Source organism: Channa argus, unplaced genomic scaffold (assembly GCF_033026475.1).
Source record: "Channa argus isolate prfri unplaced genomic scaffold, Channa argus male v1.0 Contig132, whole genome shotgun sequence".
Classification (NCBI taxonomy): domain Eukaryota; kingdom Metazoa; phylum Chordata; class Actinopteri; order Anabantiformes; family Channidae; genus Channa; species Channa argus.
Window position 1 is genome coordinate 45894 of NW_027125351.1, and position 21107 is coordinate 67000.

The window sequence follows — 21107 nt, forward strand, 5'->3', positions numbered from 1 at the left end:
ATGGTCTACTAGTAATGAAGCACGATGGTTGGCAAACCAATAAAGTAGCAAAACAGCAATGAAAGAACAAAATTTGATGAAAATATAGAACAATTTCTATGAATAAATAGGCAGTAACACCAGCTTGTGCTGCCCGTAAACCCAAGCAAAAAAGCTTACAGCACCTGGTATTCCCAGGCGGTCTTCCTACCAAGTACTAACCAGGCCCGGCTCTATTTGGCTGCCGAGATCGGACGAGATCGGGCGCTTAGAGAGCGGTGTGGCCGTAAGCTGCATTTGACATCATCAACAGCTCTTAAAAACGCTGGAGAAGCAGAATGCATGACACTTGCTAAGAAGAAGATAAATGTGGCAAAGTACAAAGTACTATAACTGTACTGGTCTGTTACGCCCCTGTCTAGGGGGTCAGGGTGCAACATACAAAGATAAATTAACATGTTCCCTCTCCGATCCCCAAACCAAAATCCAGGATCGAGATGTTCCAACAGAATGATATTTATTTTAAACGAAAGAAAGTGTCAAACAAAAATTGACACAACAACTCAGGGCGAACCAAGGTCAACATAATAAACAAAATAAGCCATTTCCCACAGAAAGTGCTAGCTAGCCTGATAGAAATAAACAAACCAAAAGACAGTCGCTAACCCTAACTCCCTAATGTGAAAACAAGAGAAAACAATCAAAAGAAAATGGCTGTTCACCCCTACAGATTTAATACTATTTACAAAATATACAATTTATAAACAAAACCACGGCACAAAACCTAACAATTCAAAAATGCTAAATAAGGTTTAGAAACCAAGAACAGCAAACAGGTGCTGATGCCAGAAAGAGCCTCGCTAGCTGTTGGGAACCGTACTTTTAAAACTCCAGGAAGTGTAGGATGGACCAATCAGCTTCCTGTACTGCCCCCCAATCCGGCCAATCAGGCAGGGCACCTATAAGAACAAGAAAATAAAAACAACACATATGGCCAGGACCGTAACATGGTCTACTAGTAATGAAGCACGATGGTTGGCAAACCAATAAAGTAGCAAAACAGCAATGAAAGAACAAAATTTGATGAAAATATAGAACAATTTCTATGAATAAATAGGCAGTAACACCAGCTTGTGCTGCCCGTAAACCCAAGCAAAAAAGCTTACAGCACCTGGTATTCCCAGGCGATCTTCCTACCAAGTACTAACCAGGCCCGGCTCTATTTGGCTGCCGAGATCGGGCGAGATCGGGCGCTTAGAGAGCGGTGTGGTCGTATGCTGCATTTGACATCATCAACAGCTCTTAAAAACGCTGGAGAAGCAGAATGCATGACACTTGCTAAGAAGAAGATAAATGTGGCAAAGTACAAAGTACTATAACTGTACTGGTCTGTTACGCCCCTGTCTAGGGGGTCAGGGTGCAACATACAAAGATAAATTAGCATGTTCCCTCTCCGATCCCCAAACCAAAATCCAGGATCGAGATGTTCCAACAGAATGATATTTATTTTAAACGAAAGAAAGTGTCAAACAAAACATGACACTTACAACTCAGGGCGAACCAAGGCCAACATAATAAACAAAATAAGCCATTTCCCACAGAAAGTGCTAGCTAGCCTGATAGAAATAAACAAACCAAAAGACAGTCACTAACCCTAACTCCCTAATGTGAAAACAGTCCAAAGAAAATGGCAGTTCACCCCTACAGATTTAATACTATTTACAAAATATACAATTTATAAACAAAACCACGGCACAAAACCTAACAATTCAAAAATGCTAAATAAGGTTTAGAAACCAAGAACAGCAAACAGGTGCTGATGCCAGAAAGAGCCTCGCTAGCTGTTGGGAACCGTACTTTTAAAACTCCAGGAAGTGTAGGATGGACCAATCAGCTTCCTGTACTTCCCCCAAATCCGGCCAATCAGGCAGGGCACCTATAAGAACAAGAAAATAAAAACAACACATATGGCCAGGACCGTAACATGGTCTATTAGTAATGAAGCACGATGGTTGACAAACCAATAAAGTAGCAAAACAGCAATGAAAGAACAAAATTTGATGAAAATATATAACAATTTCTATGAATAAATAGGCAGTAACACCAGCTTGTGCTGCCCGTAAACCCAAGCAAAAAAGCTTACAGCACCTGGTATTCCCAGGCGGTCTTCCTACCAAGTACTAACCAGGCCCGGCTCTATTTGGCTGCCGAGATCGGACGAGATCGGGCGCTTAGAGAGCGGTGTGGCCGTAACATGCATTTGACATCATCAACAGCTCTTAAAAACGCTAGAGAAGCAGAATGCATGACACTTGCTAAGAAGAAGATAAATGTGGCAACGTACAAAGTACTATAACTGTACTGGTCTGTTACGCCCCTGTCTAGGGGGTCAGGGTGAAACATACAAAGATAAATTTGCATGTTCCCTCTCCGATCCCCAAACCAAAATCCAGGATCGAGATGTTCCAACAGAATGATATTTATTTTAAACGAAAGAAAGTGTCAAACAAAACATGACACTACAACTCAGGGCGAACCAAGGCCAACATAATAAACAAAATAAGCCATTTCCCACAGAAAGTGCTAGCTAGCCTGATAGAAAGAAACAAACCAAAAGACAGTCGCTAACCCTAACTCCCTAATGTGAAAACAAGAGAAAACAATCAAAAGAAAAATGGCAGTCCACCCCTACAGATTTAATACTATTTACAAAATATACAATTTATAAACAAAACCACGGCACAAAACCTAACAATTCAAAAATGCTAAATAAGGTTTGGAAACCAAGAACAGCAAACAGGTGCTGATGCCAGAAAGAGCCTCGCTAGCTGTTGGGAACCGTACTTTTAAAACTCCAGGAAGTGTAGGATGGACCAATCAGCTTCCTGTACTGCCCCCCAATCCAGCCAATCAGGCAGGGCACTTATAAGAACATAAAAAAATAAAAACAACACATATGGCCAGGACCGTAACATGGTCTACTAGTAATGAAGCACGATGGTTGGCAAACCAATAAAGTAGCAAAACAGCAATGAAAGAACAAAATTTGATGAAAATATAGAACAATTTCTATGAATAAATAGGCAGTAACACCAGCTTGTGCTGCCCGTAAACCCAAGCAAAAAAGCTTACAGCACGTAGTATTCCCAGGCGGTCTTCCTACCAAGTACTAACCAGGCCCGGCTCTATTTGGCTGCCGAGATCGGACGAGATCGGGCGCTTAGAGAGCGGTGTGGCCGTAAGCTGCATTTGACATCATCAACAGCTCTTAAAAACGCTGGAGAAGCAGAATGCATGACACTTGCTAAGAAGAAGATAAATGTGGCAAAGTACAAAGTACTATAACTGTACTGGTCTGTTACGCCCCTGTCTAGGGTGTCAGGGTGCAACATACAAAGATAAATTAGCATGTTCCCTCTCCGATCCCCAAACCAAAATCCAGGATCGAGATGTTCCAACAGAATGTTATTTATTTTAAACGAAAGAAAGTGTCAAACAAAACATGACACTACAACTCAGGGCGAACCAAGGCCAACATAACAAACAAAATAAGCCATTTCCCACAGAAAGTGCTAGCTAGCCTGATAGAAATAAACAAACCAAAAGACAGTCGCTAACCCTAACTCCCTAATGTGAAAACAAGAGAAAACAATCAAAAGAAAATGGCTGTTCACCCCTACAGATTTAATACTATTTACAAAATATACAATTTATAAACAAAACCACGGCACAAAACCTAACAATTCAAAAATGCTAAATAAGGTTTGGAAACCAAGAACAGCAAACAGGTGCTGCTGCCAGAAAGAGCCTCGCTAGCTGTTGGGAACCGTACTTTTAAAACTCCAGGAAGTGTAGGATGGACCAATCAGCTTCCTGTACTTCCCCCAAATCCGGCCAATCAGGCAGGGCACCTATAAGAACAACAAAATAAAAACAACACATATGGCCAGGACCGTAACATGGTCTACTAGTAATGAAGCACGATGGTTGACAAACCAATAAAGTAGCAAAACAGCAATGAAAGAAAAAAATTTGATGAAAATATAGAACAATTTCTATGAATTAATAGGCAGTAACACCAGCTTGTGCTGCCCGTAAACCCAAGCAAAAAAGCTTACAGCACCTGGTATTCCCAGGCGGTCTTCCTACCAAGTACTAACCAGGCCCGGCTCTATTTGGCTGCCGAGATCGGACGAGATCAGGCGCTTAGAGAGCGGTGTGGCCGTAAGCTGCATTTGACATCATCAACAGCTCTTAAAAACGCTGGAGAAGCAGAATGCATGACACTTGCTAAGAAGAAGATAAATGTGGCAAAGTACAAAGTACTATAACTGTACTGGTCTGTTACGCCCCTGTCTAGGGGGTCAGGGTGCAACATACAAAGATAAATTAGCATGTTCCCTCTCCAATCCCCAAACCAAAATCCAGGATCGAGATGTTCCAACAGAATGATATTTATTTTAAACGAAATAAAGTGTCAAACAAAACATGACACTACAACTCAGGGCGAACCAAGGCCAACATAATAAACAAAATAAGCCATTTCCCACAGAAAGTGCTAGCTAGCCTGATAGAAATAAACAAACCAAAAGACAGTCGCTAACCCTAACTCCCTAATGTGAAAACAAGATAAAACAATCAAAAGAAAATGGCAGTCCACCCCTACAGATTTAATACTATTTACAAAATATACAATTTATAAACAAAACCACGGCACAAAACCTAACAATTCAAAAATGCTAAATAAGGTTTGGAAAGCAAGAACAGCAAACAGGTGCTGCTGCCAGAAAGAGCCTCGCTAGCTGTTGGGAACCGTACTTTTAAAACTCCAGGAAGTGTAGGATGGACCAATCAGCTTCCTGTACTTCCCCCAAATCCGGCCAATCAGGCAGGGCACCTATAAGAACAAGAAAATAAAAACAACACATATGGCCAGGACCGTAACATGGTCTACTAGTAATGAAGCACGATGGTTGACAAACCAATAAAGTAGCAAAACAGCAATGAAAGAACAAAATTTGATGAAAATATAGAACAATTTCTATGAATAAATAGGCAGTAACACCAGCTTGTGCTGCCCGTAAACCCAAGCAAAAAAGCTTACAGCACCTGGTATTCCCAGGCGGTCTTCCTACCAAGTACTAACCAGGCCCGGCTCTATTTGGCTGCCGAGATCGGACGAGATAGGGCGCTTAGAGAGCGGTGTGGCCGTAAGCTGCATTCGACATCATCAACAGCTCTTAAAAACGCTGGAGAAGCAGAATGCATGACACTTGCTAAGAAGAAGATAAATGTGGCAAAGTACAAAGTACTATAACTGTACTGGTATGTTACGCCCCTGTCTACGGGGTCAAGGTGCAACATACAAAGATAAATTAGCATGTTCCCTCTCCGATCCCCAAACCAAAATCCAGGATCGAGATGTTCCAACAGAATGATATTTATTTTAAACGAAAGAAAGTGTCAAACAAAACATGACACTACAACTCAGGGCGAACCAAGGCCAACATAATAAACAAAATAAGCCATTTCCCACAGAAAGTGCTAGCTAGCCTGATAGAAATAAACAAACCAAAACACAGTCGCTAACCCTAACTCCCTAATGTGAAAACAGTCCAAAGAAAATGGCAGTTCACCCCTACAGATTTAATACTATTTACAAAATATACAATTTATAAACAAAACCACGGCACAAAACCTAACAATTCAAAAATGCTAAATAAGGTTTGGAAAGCAAGAACAGCAAACAGGTGCTGCTGCCAGAAAGAGCCTCGCTAGCTGTTGGGAACCGTACTTTTAAAACTCCAGGAAGTGTAGGATGGACCAATCAGCTTCCTGTACTGCCCCCCAATCCGGCCAATCAGGCAGGGCACCTATAAGAACAAGAAAATAAAAACAACACATATGGCCAGGACCGTAACATGGTCTACTAGTAATGAAGCACGATGGTTGGCAAACCAATAAAGTAGCAAAACAGCAATGAAAGAACAAAATTTGATGAAAATATAGAACAATTTCTATGAATAAATAGGCAGTAACACCAGCTTGTGCTGCCCGTAAACCCAAGCAAAGAAGCTTACAGCACGTAGTATTCCCAGGCGGTCTTCCTACCAAGTACTAACAAGGCCCGGCCCTATTTGGTTGCCCCAGATCGGACGGGATCGGGCGCTTAGAGAGCGGTGTGGCCGTAAGCTGCATTTGACATCATCAACAGCTCTTAAAAACGCTGGAGAAGCAGAATGCATGACACTTGCTAAGAAGAAGATAAATGTGGCAAAGTACAAAGTACTATAACTGTACTGGTCTGTTACGCCCCTGTCTAGGGGGTCAGGGTGCAACATACAAAGATAAATTAGCATGTTCCCTCTCCGATCCCCAAACCAAAATCCAGGGTCGAGATGTTCCAACAGAATGATATTTATTTTAAACGAAAGAAAGTGTCAAACAAAACATGACACTACAACTCAGGGCGAACCAAGGCCAACATAATAAACAAAATAAGCCATTTCCCACAGAAAGTGCTAGCTAGCCTGATAGAAATAAACAAACCAAAAGACAGTCGCTAACCTTAACTCCCTAATGTGAAAACAAGAGAAAACAATCAAAAGAAAATGGCAGTCCACCCCTACAGATTTAATACTATTTACAAAATATACAATTTATAAACAAAACCACGGCACAAAACCTAACAATTCAAAAATGCTAAATAAGGTTTGGAAAGCAAGAACAGCAAACAGGTGCTGCTGCCAGAAACAGCCTCGCTAGCTGTTGGGAACCGTACTTTTAAAACTCCAGGAAGTGTAGGATGGACCAATCAGCTACCTGTACTTCCCCCAAATCCGGCCAATCAGGCAGGGCACCTATAAGAACAACAAAATAAAAACAACACATATGGCCAGGACCGTAACATGGTCTACTAGTAATGAAGCACGATGGTTGACAAACCAATAAAGTAGCAAAACAGCAATGAAAGAACAAAATTTGATGAAAATATAGAACAATTTCTATGAATAAATAGGCAGTAACACCAGCTTGTGCTGCCCGTAAACCCAAGCAAAAAAGCTTACAGCACCTGGTATTCCCAGGCGATCTTCCTACCAAGTACTAACCAGGCCCGGCTCTATTTGGCTGCCGAGATCGGGCGAGATCGGGCGCTTAGAGAGCGGTGTGGTCGTATGCTGCATTTGACATCATCAACAGCTCTTAAAAACGCTGGAGAAGCAGAATGCATGACACTTGCTAAGAAGAAGATAAATGTGGCAAAGTACAAAGTACTATAACTGTACTGGTCTGTTACGCCCCTGTCTAGGGTGTCAGGGTGCAACATACAAAGATAAATTAGCATGTTCCCTCTCCGATCCCCAAACCAAAATCCAGGATCGAGATGTTCCAACAGAATGTTATTTATTTTAAACGAAAGAAAGTGTCAAACAAAACATGACACTACAACTCAGGGCGAACCAAGGCCAACATAATAAACAAAATAAGCCATTTCCCACAGAAAGTGCTAGCTAGCCTGATAGAAATAAACAAACCAAAAGACAGTCGCTAACCCTAACTCCCAAATGTGAAAACAATCCAAAGAAAATGGCAGTTCACCCCTACAGATTTAATACTATTTACAAAATATACAATTTATAAACAAAACCACGGCACAAAACCTAACAATTCAAAAATGCTAAATAAGGTTTGGAAACCAAGAACAGCAAACAGGTGCTGATGCCAGAAAGAGCCTCGCTAGCTGTTGGGAACCGTACTTTTAAAACTCCAGGAAGTGTAGGATGGACCAATCAGCTTCCTGTACTGCCCCCCAATCCAGCCAATCAGGCAGGGCACCTATAAGAACAAGAAAATAAAAACAACACATATGGCCAGGACCGTAACATGGTCTACTAGTAATGAAGCACGATGGTTGGCAAACCAATAAAGTAACAAAACAGCAATGAAAGAACAAAAATTGATGAAAATATAGAACAATTTCTATGAATAAATAGGCAGTAACACCAGCTTGTGCTGCCCGTAAACCCAAGCAAAAAAGCTTACAGCACCAGGTATTCCCAGGCGGTCTTCCTACCAAGTACTAACCAGGCCCGGCCCAATTTGGCTGCCGAGATCGGACGAGATCGGGCGCTTAGAGAGCGGTGTGGCCGTAAGCTGCATTTGACATCATCAACAGCTCTTAAAAACGCTAGAGAAGCAGAATGCATGACACTTGCTAAGAAGAAGATAAATGTGTCAAAGTACAAAGTACTATAACTGTACTGGTCTGTTACGCCCCTGTCTAGGGGGTCAGGGTGCAACATACAAAGATAAATTAGCATTTTCCCTCTCCGATCCCCAAACCAAAATCCAGGATCGAGATGTTCCAACAGAATGATATTTATTTTAAACGAAAGAAAGTGTCAAACAAAACATGACACTACAACTCAGGGCGAACCAAGGCCAACATAATAAACAAAATAAGCCATTTCCCACAGAAAGTGCTAGCTAGCATGATAGAAATAAACAAACCAAAAGACAGACGCTAACCCTAACTCCCTAATGTGAAAACAAGAGAAAACAATCAAAAGAAAATGGCTGTTCACCCCTACAGATTTAATACTATTTACAAAATATACAATTTATAAACAAAACCACGGCACAAAACCTAACAATTCAAAAATGCTAAATAAGGTTTGGAAACCAAGAACAGCAAACAGGTGCTGATGCCAGAAAGAGCCTCGCTAGCTGTTGGGAACAGTACTTTTAAAACTCCAGGAAGTGTAGGATGGACAAATCAGCTTCCTGTACTGCCCCCCAATCCGGCCAATCAGGCAGGGCACCTATAAGAACAAGAAAATAAAAACAACACATATGGCAAGGACCGTAACATGGTCTACTAGTAATGAAGCACGATGGTTGGCAAACCAATAAAGTAGCAAAACAGCAATGAAAGAACAAAATTTGATGAAAATATAGAACAATTTCTATGAATAAATAGGCAGTAACACCAGCTTGTGCTGCCCGTAAACCCAAGCAAAAAAGCTTACAGCACCTGGTATTCCCAGGCGATCTTCCTACCAAGTACTAACCAGGCCCGGCTCTATTTGGCTGCCGAGATCGGGCGAGATCGGGCGCTTAGAGAGCGGTGTGGTCGTATGCTGCATTTGACATCATCAACAGCTCTTAAAAACGCTGGAGAAGCAGAATGCATGACACTTGCTAAGAAGAAGATAAATGTGGCAAAGTACAAAGTACTATAACTGTACTGGTCTGTTACGCCCCTGTCTAGGGTGTCAGGGTGCAACATACAAAGATAAATTAGCATGTTCCCTCTCCGATCCCCAAACCAAAATCCAGGATCGAGATGTTCCAACAGAATGTTATTTATTTTAAACGAAAGAAAGTGTCAAACAAAACATGACACTACAACTCAGGGCGAACCAAGGCCAACATAATAAACAAAATAAGCCATTTCCCACAGAAAGTGCTAGCTAGCCTGATAGAAATAAACAAACCAAAAGACAGTCGCTAACCCTAACTCCCAAATGTGAAAACAATCCAAAGAAAATGGCAGTTCACCCCTACAGATTTAATACTATTTACAAAATATACAATTTATAAACAAAACCACGGCACAAAACCTAACAATTCAAAAATGCTAAATAAGGTTTGGAAACCAAGAACAGCAAACAGGTGCTGATGCCAGAAAGAGCCTCGCTAGCTGTTGGGAACCGTACTTTTAAAACTCCAGGAAGTGTAGGATGGACCAATCAGCTTCCTGTACTGCCCCCCAATCCAGCCAATCAGGCAGGGCACCTATAAGAACAAGAAAATAAAAACAACACATATGGCCAGGACCGTAACATGGTCTACTAGTAATGAAGCACGATGGTTGGCAAACCAATAAAGTAACAAAACAGCAATGAAAGAACAAAAATTGATGAAAATATAGAACAATTTCTATGAATAAATAGGCAGTAACACCAGCTTGTGCTGCCCGTAAACCCAAGCAAAAAAGCTTACAGCACCAGGTATTCCCAGGCGGTCTTCCTACCAAGTACTAACCAGGCCCGGCCCAATTTGGCTGCCGAGATCGGACGAGATCGGGCGCTTAGAGAGCGGTGTGGCCGTAAGCTGCATTTGACATCATCAACAGCTCTTAAAAACGCTAGAGAAGCAGAATGCATGACACTTGCTAAGAAGAAGATAAATGTGTCAAAGTACAAAGTACTATAACTGTACTGGTCTGTTACGCCCCTGTCTAGGGGGTCAGGGTGCAACATACAAAGATAAATTAGCATTTTCCCTCTCCGATCCCCAAACCAAAATCCAGGATCGAGATGTTCCAACAGAATGATATTTATTTTAAACGAAAGAAAGTGTCAAACAAAACATGACACTACAACTCAGGGCGAACCAAGGCCAACATAATAAACAAAATAAGCCATTTCCCACAGAAAGTGCTAGCTAGCCTGATAGAAATAAACAAACCAAAAGACAGACGCTAACCCTAACTCCCTAATGTGAAAACAAGAGAAAACAATCAAAAGAAAATGGCTGTTCACCCCTACAGATTTAATACTATTTACAAAATATACAATTTATAAACAAAACCACGGCACAAAACCTAACAATTCAAAAATGCTAAATAAGGTTTGGAAACCAAGAACAGCAAACAGGTGCTGATGCCAGAAAGAGCCTCGCTAGCTGTTGGGAACAGTACTTTTAAAACTCCAGGAAGTGTAGGATGGACAAATCAGCTTCCTGTACTGCCCCCCAATCCGGCCAATCAGGCAGGGCACCTATAAGAACAAGAAAATAAAAACAACACATATGGCAAGGACCGTAACATGGTCTACTAGTAATGAAGCACGATGGTTGGCAAACCAATAAAGTAGCAAAACAGCAATGAAAGAACAAAATTTGATGAAAATATAGAACAATTTCTATGAATAAATAGGCAGTAACACCAGCTTGTGCTGCCCGTAAACCCAAGCAAAAAAGCTTACAGCACCTGGTATTCCCAGGCGATCTTCCTACCAAGTACTAACCAGGCCCGGCTCTATTTGGCTGCCGAGATCGGGCGAGATCGGGCGCTTAGAGAGCGGTGTGGTCGTATGCTGCATTTGACATCATCAACAGCTCTTAAAAACGCTGGAGAAGCAGAATGCATGACACTTGCTAAGAAGAAGATAAATGTGGCAAAGTACAAAGTACTATAACTGTACTGGTCTGTTACGCCCCTGTCTAGGGTGTCAGGGTGCAACATACAAAGATAAATTAGCATGTTCCCTCTCCGATCCCCAAACCAAAATCCAGGATCGAGATGTTCCAACAGAATGTTATTTATTTTAAACGAAAGAAAGTGTCAAACAAAACATGACACTACAACTCAGGGCGAACCAAGGCCAACATAACAAACAAAATAAGCCATTTCCCACAGAAAGTGCTAGCTAGCCTGATAGAAATAAACAAACCAAAAGACAGTCGCTAACCCTAACTCCCTAATGTGAAAACAGTCCAAAGAAAATGGCAGTTCACCCCTACAGATTTAATACTATTTACAAAATATACAATTTATAAACAAAACCACGGCACAAAACCTAACAATTCAAAAATGCTAAATAAGGTTTGGAAACCAAGAACAGCAAACAGGTGCTGATGCCAGAAAGAGCCTCGCTAGCTGTTGGGAACCGTACTTTTAAAACTCCAGGAAGTGTAGGATGGACCAATCAGCTTCCTGTACTGCCCCCCAATCCGGCCAATCAGGCAGGGCACCTATAAGAACAAGAAAATAAAAACAACACATATGGCCAGGACCGTAACATGGTCTACTAGTAATGAAGCACGATGGTTGGCAAACCAATAAAGTAGCAAAACAGCAATGAAAGAACAAAATTTGATGAAAATATAGAACAATTTCTATGAATAAATAGGCAGTAACACCAGCTTGTGCTGCCCGTAAACCCAAGCAAAGAAGCTTACAGCACGTAGTATTCCCAGGCGGTCTTCCTACCAAGTACTAACAAGGCCCGGCCCTATTTGGCTGCCGAGATCGGACGGGATCGGGCGCTTAGAGAGCGGTGTGGCCGTAAGCTGCATTTGACATCATCAACAGCTCTTAAAAACGCTGGAGAAGCAGAATGCATGACACTTGCTAAGAAGAAGATAAATGTGGCAAAGTACAAAGTACTATAACTGTACTGGTCTGTTACGCCCCTGTCTAGGGGGTCAGGGTGCAACATACAAAGATAAATTAGCATGTTCCCTCTCCGATCCCCAAACCAAAATCCAGGATCGAGATGTTCCAACAGAATGATATTTATTTTAAACGAAAGAAAGTGTCAAACAAAACATGACACTACAACTCAGGGCGAACCAAGGCCAACATAATAAACAAAATAAGCCATTTCCCACAGAAAGTGCTAGCTAGCCTGATAGAAATAAACAAACCAAAAGATAGTCGCTAACCCTAACTCCCTAATGTGAAAACAAGAGAAAACAATCAAAAGAAAATGGCTGTTCACCCCTACAGATTTAATACTATTTACAAAATATACAATTTATAAACAAAACCACGGCACAAAACCTAACAATTCAAAAATGCTAAATAAGGTTTGGAAACCAAGAACAGCAAACAGGTGCTGCTGCCAGAAAGAGCCTCGCTAGCTGTTGGGAACCGTACTTTTAAAACTCCAGGAAGTGTAGGATGGACCAATCAGCTTCCTGTACTTCCCCCAAATCCGGCCAATCAGGCAGGGCACCTATAAGAACAACAAAATAAAAACAACACATATGGCCAGGACCGTAACATGGTCTACTAGTAATGAAGCACGATGGTTGACAAACCAATAAAGTAGCAAAACAGCAATGAAAGAAAAAAATTTGATGAAAATATAGAACAATTTCTATGAATTAATAGGCAGTAACACCAGCTTGTGCTGCCCGTAAACCCAAGCAAAAAAGCTTACAGCACCTGGTATTCCCAGGCGGTCTTCCTACCAAGTACTAACCAGGCCCGGCTCTATTTGGCTGCCGAGATCGGACGAGATCAGGCGCTTAGAGAGCGGTGTGGCCGTAAGCTGCATTTGACATCATCAACAGCTCTTAAAAACGCTGGAGAAGCAGAATGCATGACACTTGCTAAGAAGAAGATAAATGTGGCAAAGTACAAAGTACTATAACTGTACTGGTCTGTTACGCCCCTGTCTAGGGGGTCAGGGTGCAACATACAAAGATAAATTAGCATGTTCCCTCTCCAATCCCCAAACCAAAATCCAGGATCGAGATGTTCCAACAGAATGATATTTATTTTAAACGAAAGAAAGTGTCAAACAAAACATGACACTACAACTCAGGGCGAACCAAGGCCAACATAATAAACAAAATAAGCCATTTCCCACAGAAAGTGCTAGCTAGCCTGATAGAAATAAACAAACCAAAAGACAGTCGCTAACCCTAACTCCCTAATGTGAAAACAAGATAAAACAATCAAAAGAAAATGGCAGTCCACCCCTACAGATTTAATACTATTTACAAAATATACAATTTATAAACAAAACCACGGCACAAAACCTAACAATTCAAAAATGCTAAATAAGGTTTGGAAAGCAAGAACAGCAAACAGGTGCTGCTGCCAGAAAGAGCCTCGCTAGCTGTTGGGAACCGTACTTTTAAAACTCCAGGAAGTGTAGGATGGACCAATCAGCTTCCTGTACTTCCCCCAAATCCGGCCAATCAGGCAGGGCACCTATAAGAACAAGAAAATAAAAACAACACATATGGCCAGGACCGTAACATGGTCTACTAGTAATGAAGCACGATGGTTGACAAACCAATAAAGTAGCAAAACAGCAATGAAAGAACAAAATTTGATGAAAATATAGAACAATTTCTATGAATAAATAGGCAGTAACACCAGCTTGTGCTGCCCGTAAACCCAAGCAAAAAAGCTTACAGCACCTGGTATTCCCAGGCGGTCTTCCTACCAAGTACTAACCAGGCCCGGCTCTATTTGGCTGCCGAGATCGGACGAGATAGGGCACTTAGAGAGCGGTGTGGCCGTAAGCTGCATTCGACATCATCAACAGCTCTTAAAAACGCTGGAGAAGCAGAATGCATGACACTTGCTAAGAAGAAGATAAATGTGGCAAAGTACAAAGTACTATAACTGTACTGGTCTGTTACGCCCCTGTCTACGGGGTCAAGGTGCAACATACAAAGATAAATTAGCATGTTCCCTCTCCGATCCCCAAACCAAAATCCAGGATCGAGATGTTCCAACAGAATGATATTTATTTTAAACGAAAGAAAGTGTCAAACAAAACATGACACTACAACTCAGGGCGAACCAAGGCCAACATAATAAACAAAATAAGCCATTTCCCACAGAAAGTGCTAGCTAGCCTGATAGAAATAAACAAACCAAAAGACAGTCGCTAACCCTAACTCCCTAATGTGAAAACAGTCCAAAGAAAATGGCAGTTCACCCCTACAGATTTAATACTATTTACAAAATATACAATTTATAAACAAAACCACGGCACAAAACCTAACAATTCAAAAATGCTAAATAAGGTTTGGAAAGCAAGAACAGCAAACAGGTGCTGATGCCAGAAAGAGCCTCGCTAGCTGTTGGGAACCGTACTTTTAAAACTCCAGGAAGTGTAGGATGGACCAATCAGCTTCCTGTACTGCCCCCCAATCTGGCCAATCAGGCAGGGCACCTATAAGAACAAGAAAATAAAAACAACACATATGGCCAGGACCGTAACATGGTCTACTAGTAATGAAGCACGATGGTTGGCAAACCAATAAAGTAGCAAAACAGCAATGAAAGAACAAAATTTGATGAAAATATAGAACAATTTCAATGACTAAATAGGCAGTAACACCAGCTTGTGCTGCCCGTAAACCCAAGCAAAGAAGCTTACAGCACGTAGTATTCCCAGGCGGTCTTCCTACCAAGTACTAACAAGGCCCGGCCCTATTTGGCTGCCCCAGATCGGACGGGATCGGGCGCTTAGAGAGCGGTGTGGCCGTAAGCTGCATTTGACATCATCAACAGCTCTTAAAAACGCTGGAGAAGCAGAATGCATGACACTTGCTAAGAAGAAGATAAATGTGGCAAAGTACAAAGTACTATAACTGTACTGGTCTGTTACGCCCCTGTCTAGGGGGTCAGGGTGCAACATACAAAGATAAATTAGCATGTTCCCTCTCCGATCCCCAAACCAAAATCCAGGGTCGAGATGTTCCAACAGAATGATATTTATTTTAAACGAAAGAAAGTGTCAAACAAAACATGACACTACAACTCAGGGCGAACCAAGGCCAACATAATAAACAAAATAAGCCATTTCCCACAGAAAGTGCTAGCTAGCCTGATAGAAATAAACAAACCAAAAGACAGTCGCTAACCTTAACTCCCTAATGTGAAAACAAGAGAAAACAATCAAAAGAAAATGGCAGTCCACCCCTACAGATTTAATACTATTTACAAAATATACAATTTATAAACAAAACCACGGCACAAAACCTAACAATTCAAAAATGCTAAATAAGGTTTGGAAAGCAAGAACAGCAAACAGGTGCTGCTGCCAGAAACAGCCTCGCTAGCTGTTGGGAACCGTACTTTTAAAACTCCAGGAAGTGTAGGATGGACCAATCAGCTACCTGTACTTCCCCCAAATCCGGCCAATCAGGCAGGGCACCTATAAGAACAACAAAATAAAAACAACACATATGGCCAGGACCGTAACATGGTCTACTAGTAATGAAGCACGATGGTTGACAAACCAATAAAGTAGCAAAACAGCAATGAAAGAACAAAATTTGATGAAAATATAGAACAATTTCTATGAATAAATAGGCAGTAACACCAGCTTGTGCTGCCCGTAAACCCAAGCAAAAAAGCTTACAGCACCTGGTATTCCCAGGCGGTCTTCTTACCAACTACTAACCAGGCCCGGCTCTATTTGGCTGCCGAGATCGGACGAGATCGGGCGCTTAGAGAGCGGTGTGGCCGTAAGCTGCATTTGACATCATCAACAGCTCTTAAAAACGTTGGAGAAGCAGAATGCATGAAACTTGCTAAGAAGAAGATAAATGTGGCAAAGTACAAAGTACTACAACTGTACTGGTCTGTTACGCCCCTGTCCAGGGGGTCAGGGTGCAACATACAAAGATAAATTAGCATGTTCCCTCTCCGATCCTCAAACCAAAATCCAGGATTGAGATGTTCCAACAGAATGATATTTATTTTAAACGAAAGAAAGTGTCAAACAAAACATGACACTACAACTCAGGGTGAACCAAGGCCAACATAATAAACAAAATAAGCCATTTCCCACAGAAAGTGCTAGCTAGCCTGATAGAAATAAACAAACCAAAAGACAGTCGCTAACCCTAACTCCCTAATGTGAAAACAAGAGAAAACAATCAAAAGAAAATGGCTGTTCACCCCTACAGATTTAATACTATTTACAAAATATACAATTTATAAACAAAACCACGGCACAAAACCTAACAATTCAAAAATGCTAAATAAGGTTTGGAAACCAAGAACAGCAAACAGGTGCTGATGCCAGAAAGAGCCTCGCTAGCTGTTGGGAACAGTACTTTTAAAACTCCAGGAAGTGTAGGATGGACAAATCAGCTTCCTGTACTGCCCCCCAATCCGGCCAATCAGGCAGGGCACCTATAAGAACAAGAAAATAAAAACAACACATATGGCAAGGACCGTAACATGGTCTACTAGTAATGAAGCACGATGGTTGGCAAACCAATAAAGTAGCAAAACAGCAATGAAAGAACAAAATTTGATGAAAATATAGAACAATTTCTATGAATAAATAGGCAGTAACACCAGCTTGTGCTGCCCGTAAACCCAAGCAAAAAAGCTTACAGCACCTGGTATTCCCAGGCGGTCTTCCTACCAAGTACTAACCAGGCCCGGCTCTATTTGGCTGCCGAGATCGGACGAGATCGGGCGCTTAGAGAGCGGTGTGGCCGTAAGCTGCATTTGACATCATCAACAGCTCTTAAAAACGCTGGAGAAGCAGAATGCATGACACTTGCTAAGAAGAAGATAAATGTGGCAAAGTACAAATTACTATAACTGTACTGGTCTGTTACGCCCCTGTCTAGGGGGTCAGGGTGCAACATACAAAGATAAATTAACATGTTCCCTCTCCGATCCCCAAACCAAAATCCAGGATCGAGATGTTCCAACAGAATGATATTTATTTTAAACGAAAGAAAGTGTCAAACAAAAATTGACACAACAACTCAGGGCGAACCAAGGCCAACATAATAAACAAAATAAGCCATTTCCCACAGAAAGTGCTAGCTAGCCTGATAGAAATAAACAAACCAAAAGACAGTCGCTAACCTTAACTCCCTAATGTGAAAACAAGAGAAAACAATCAAAAGAAAATGGCAGTCCACCCCTACAGATTTAATACTATTTACAAAATATACAATTTATAAACAAAACCACGGCACAAAACCTAACAATTCAAAAATGCTAAATAAGGTTTGGAAAGCAAGAACAGCAAACAGGTGCTGCTGCCAGAAAGAGCCTCGCTAGCTGTTGGGAACCGTACTTTTAAAACTCCAGGAAGTGTAGGATGGACCAATCAGCTTCCTGTACTTCCCCCAAATCCGGCCAATCAGGCAGGGCACCTATAAGAACAAGAAAATAAAAACAACACATATGGCCAGGACCGTAACATGGTCTACTAGTAATGAAGCACGATGGTTGGCAAACCAATAAAGTAGCAAAACAGCAATGAAAGAACAAAATTTGATGAAAATATAGAACAATTTCTATGAATAAATAGGCAGTAACACCAGCTTGTGCTGCCCGTAAACCCAAGCAAAAAAGCTTACAGCACCTGGTATTCCCAGGCGATCTTCCTACCAAGTACTAACCAGGCCCGGCTCTATTTGGCTGCCGAGATCGGGCGAGATCGGGCGCTTAGAGAGCGGTGTGGTCGTATGCTGCATTTGACATCATCAACAGCTCTTAAAAACGCTGGAGAAGCAGAATGCATGACACTTGCTAAGAAGAAGATAAATGTGGCAAAGTACAAAGTACTATAACTGTACTGGTCTGTTACGCCCCTGTCTAGGGTGTCAGGGTGCAACATACAAAGATAAATTAGCATGTTCCCTCTCCGATCCCCAAACCAAAATCCAGGATCGAGATGTTCCAACAGAATGTTATTTATTTTAAACGAAAGAAAGTGTCAAACAAAACATGACACTACAACTCAGGGCGAACCAAGGCCAACATAACAAACAAAATAAGCCATTTCCCACAGAAAGTGCTAGCTAGCCTGATAGAAATAAACAAACCAAAAGACAGTCGCTAACCCTAACTCCCTAATGTGAAAACAGTCCAAAGAAAATGGCAGTTCACCCCTACAGATTTAATACTATTTACAAAATATACAATTTATAAACAAAACCACGGCACAAAACCTAACAATTCAAAAATGCTAAATAAGGTTTGGAAACCAAGAACAGCAAACAGGTGCTGATGCCAGAAAGAGCCTCGCTAGCTGTTGGGAACCGTACTTTTAAAACTCCAGGAAGTGTAGGATGGACCAATCAGCTTCCTGTACTGCCCCCCAATCCGGCCAATCAGGCAGGGCACCTATAAGAACAAGAAAATAAAAACAACACATATGGCCAGGACCGTAACATGGTCTACTAGTAATGAAGCACGATGGTTGGCAAACCAATAAAGTAGCAAAACAGCAATGAAAGAACAAAATTTGATGAAAATATAGAACAATTTCTATGAATAAATAGGCAGTAACACCAGCTTGTGCTGCCCGTAAACCCAAGCAAAGAAGCTTACAGCACGTAGTATTCCCAGGCGGTCTTCCTACCAAGTACTAACAAGGCCCGGCCCTATTTGGCTGCCGAGATCGGACGGGATCGGGCGCTTAGAGAGCGGTGTGGCCGTAAGCTGCATTTGACATCATCAACAGCTCTTAAAAACGCTGGAGAAGCAGAATGCATGACACTTGCTAAGAAGAAGATAAATGTGGCAAAGTACAAAGTACTATAACTGTACTGGTCTGTTACGCCCCTGTCTAGGGGGTCAGGGTGCAACATACAAAGATAAATTAGCATGTTCCCTCTCCGATCCCCAAACCAAAATCCAGGATCGAGATGTTCCAACAGAATGATATTTATTTTAAACGAAAGAAAGTGTCAAACAAAACATGACACTACAACTCAGGGCGAACCAAGGCCAACATAATAAACAAAATAAGCAATTTCCCACAGAAAGTGCTAGCTAGCCTGATAGAAATAAACAAACCAAAAGATAGTCGCTAACCCTAACTCCCTAATGTGAAAACAAGAGAAAACAATCAAAAGAAAATGGCTGTTCACCCCTACAGATTTAATACTATTTACAAAATATACAATTTATAAACAAAACCACGGCACAAAACCTAACAATTCAAAAATGCTAAATAAGGTTTGGAAACCAAGAACAGCAAACAGGTGCTGCTGCCAGAAAGAGCCTCGCTAGCTGTTGGGAACCGTACTTTTAAAACTCCAGGAAGTGTAGGATGGACCAATCAGCTTCCTGTACGTCCCCCAAATCCGGCCAATCAGGCAGGGCACCTATAAGAACAACAAAATAAAAACAACACATATGGCCAGGACCGTAACATGGTCTACTAGTAATGAAGCACGATGGTTGACAAACCAATAAAGTAGCAAAACAGCAATGAAAGAAAAAAATTTGATGAAAATATAGAACAATTTCTATGAATTAATAGGCAGTAACACCAGCTTGTGCTGCCCGTAAACCCAAGCAAAAAAGCTTACAGCACCTGGTATTCCCAGGCGGTCTTCCTACCAAGTACTAACCAGGCCCGGCTCTATTTGGCTGCCGAGATCGGACGAGATCAGGCGCTTAGAGAGCGGTGTGGCCGTAAGCTGCATTTGACATCATCAACAGCTCTTAAAAACGCTGGAGAAGCAGAATGCATGACACTTGCTAAGAAGAAGATAAATGTGGCAAAGTACAAAGTACTATAACTGTACTGGTCTGTTACGCCCCTGTCTAGGGGGTCAGGGTGCAACATACAAAGATAAATTAGCATGTTCCCTCTCCAATCCCCAAACCAAAATCCAGGATCGAGATGTTCCAACAGAATGATATTTATTTTAAACGAAAGAAAGTGTCAAACAAAACATGACACTACAACTCAGGGCGAACCAAGGCCAACATAATAAACAAAATAAGCCATTTCCCACAGAAAGTGCTAGCTAGCCTGATAGAAATAAACAAACCAAAAGACAGTCGCTAACCCTAACTCCCTAATGTGAAAACAAGATAAAACAATCAAAAGAAAATGGCAGTCCACCCCTACAGATTTAATACTATTTACAAAATATACAATTTATAAACAAAACCACGGCACAAAACCTAACAATTCAAAAATGCTAAATAAGGTTTGGAAAGCAAGAACAGCAAACAGGTGCTGCTGCCAGAAAGAGCCTCGCTAGCTGTTGGGAACCGTACTTTTAAAACTCCAGGAAGTGTAGGATGGACCAATCAGCTTCCTGTACTTCCCCCAAATCCGGCCAATCAGGCAGGGCACCTATAAGAACAAGAAAATAAAAACAACACATATGGCCAGGACCGTAACATGGTCTACTAGTAATGAAGCACGATGGTTGACAAACCAATAAAGTAGCAAAACAGCAATGAAAGAACAAAATTTGATGAAAATATAGAACAATTTCTATGAATAAATAGGCAGTAACACCAGCTTGTGCTGCCCGTAAACCCAAGCAAAAAAGCTTACAGCACCTGGTATTCCCAGGCGGTCTTCCTACCAAGTACTAACCAGGCCCGGCTCTATTTGGCTGCCGAGATCGGACGAGATAGGGCACTTAGAGAGCGGTGTGGCCGTAAGCTGCATTCGACATCATCAACAGCTCTTAAAAACGCTGGAGAAGCAGAATGCATGACACTTGCTAAGAAGAAGATAAATGTGGCAAAGTACAAAGTACTATAACTGTACTGGTCTGTTACGCCCCTGTCTACGGGGTCAAGGTGCAACATACAAAGATAAATTAGCATGTTCCCTCTCCGATCCCCAAACCAAAAT

At 41.6% G+C, this 21107-nt stretch overlaps 20 pseudogenes; all 20 read right to left on the reverse strand.

The window, feature by feature from the left end:
* Window positions 1–152: 152 nt before the first annotated feature.
* LOC137121944 (5S ribosomal RNA) lies at window positions 153–271 on the reverse strand (annotated as a pseudogene).
* Window positions 272–1138: 867 nt separating this feature from the next.
* On the reverse strand, window positions 1139–1257 carry LOC137121927 (5S ribosomal RNA; annotated as a pseudogene).
* Window positions 1258–2115: 858 nt separating this feature from the next.
* Window positions 2116–2234, reverse strand: LOC137121978 (5S ribosomal RNA; annotated as a pseudogene).
* An 870-nt stretch (window positions 2235–3104) lies between these two features.
* LOC137121917 (5S ribosomal RNA) lies at window positions 3105–3223 on the reverse strand (annotated as a pseudogene).
* Window positions 3224–4090: 867 nt separating this feature from the next.
* Window positions 4091–4209, reverse strand: LOC137121950 (5S ribosomal RNA; annotated as a pseudogene).
* An 867-nt stretch (window positions 4210–5076) lies between these two features.
* LOC137121979 (5S ribosomal RNA) lies at window positions 5077–5195 on the reverse strand (annotated as a pseudogene).
* Window positions 5196–7039: 1844 nt separating this feature from the next.
* Window positions 7040–7158, reverse strand: LOC137121928 (5S ribosomal RNA; annotated as a pseudogene).
* An 857-nt stretch (window positions 7159–8015) lies between these two features.
* On the reverse strand, window positions 8016–8134 carry LOC137121961 (5S ribosomal RNA; annotated as a pseudogene).
* An 867-nt stretch (window positions 8135–9001) lies between these two features.
* On the reverse strand, window positions 9002–9120 carry LOC137121929 (5S ribosomal RNA; annotated as a pseudogene).
* Window positions 9121–9977: 857 nt separating this feature from the next.
* Window positions 9978–10096, reverse strand: LOC137121962 (5S ribosomal RNA; annotated as a pseudogene).
* Window positions 10097–10963: 867 nt separating this feature from the next.
* LOC137121930 (5S ribosomal RNA) lies at window positions 10964–11082 on the reverse strand (annotated as a pseudogene).
* Window positions 11083–11939: 857 nt separating this feature from the next.
* LOC137121924 (5S ribosomal RNA) lies at window positions 11940–12058 on the reverse strand (annotated as a pseudogene).
* An 867-nt stretch (window positions 12059–12925) lies between these two features.
* Window positions 12926–13044, reverse strand: LOC137121952 (5S ribosomal RNA; annotated as a pseudogene).
* An 867-nt stretch (window positions 13045–13911) lies between these two features.
* Window positions 13912–14030, reverse strand: LOC137121919 (5S ribosomal RNA; annotated as a pseudogene).
* Window positions 14031–15874: 1844 nt separating this feature from the next.
* LOC137121980 (5S ribosomal RNA) lies at window positions 15875–15993 on the reverse strand (annotated as a pseudogene).
* Window positions 15994–16860: 867 nt separating this feature from the next.
* LOC137121945 (5S ribosomal RNA) lies at window positions 16861–16979 on the reverse strand (annotated as a pseudogene).
* Window positions 16980–17846: 867 nt separating this feature from the next.
* Window positions 17847–17965, reverse strand: LOC137121932 (5S ribosomal RNA; annotated as a pseudogene).
* Window positions 17966–18822: 857 nt separating this feature from the next.
* On the reverse strand, window positions 18823–18941 carry LOC137121925 (5S ribosomal RNA; annotated as a pseudogene).
* Window positions 18942–19808: 867 nt separating this feature from the next.
* Window positions 19809–19927, reverse strand: LOC137121953 (5S ribosomal RNA; annotated as a pseudogene).
* An 867-nt stretch (window positions 19928–20794) lies between these two features.
* On the reverse strand, window positions 20795–20913 carry LOC137121921 (5S ribosomal RNA; annotated as a pseudogene).
* Window positions 20914–21107: the final 194 nt, after the last annotated feature.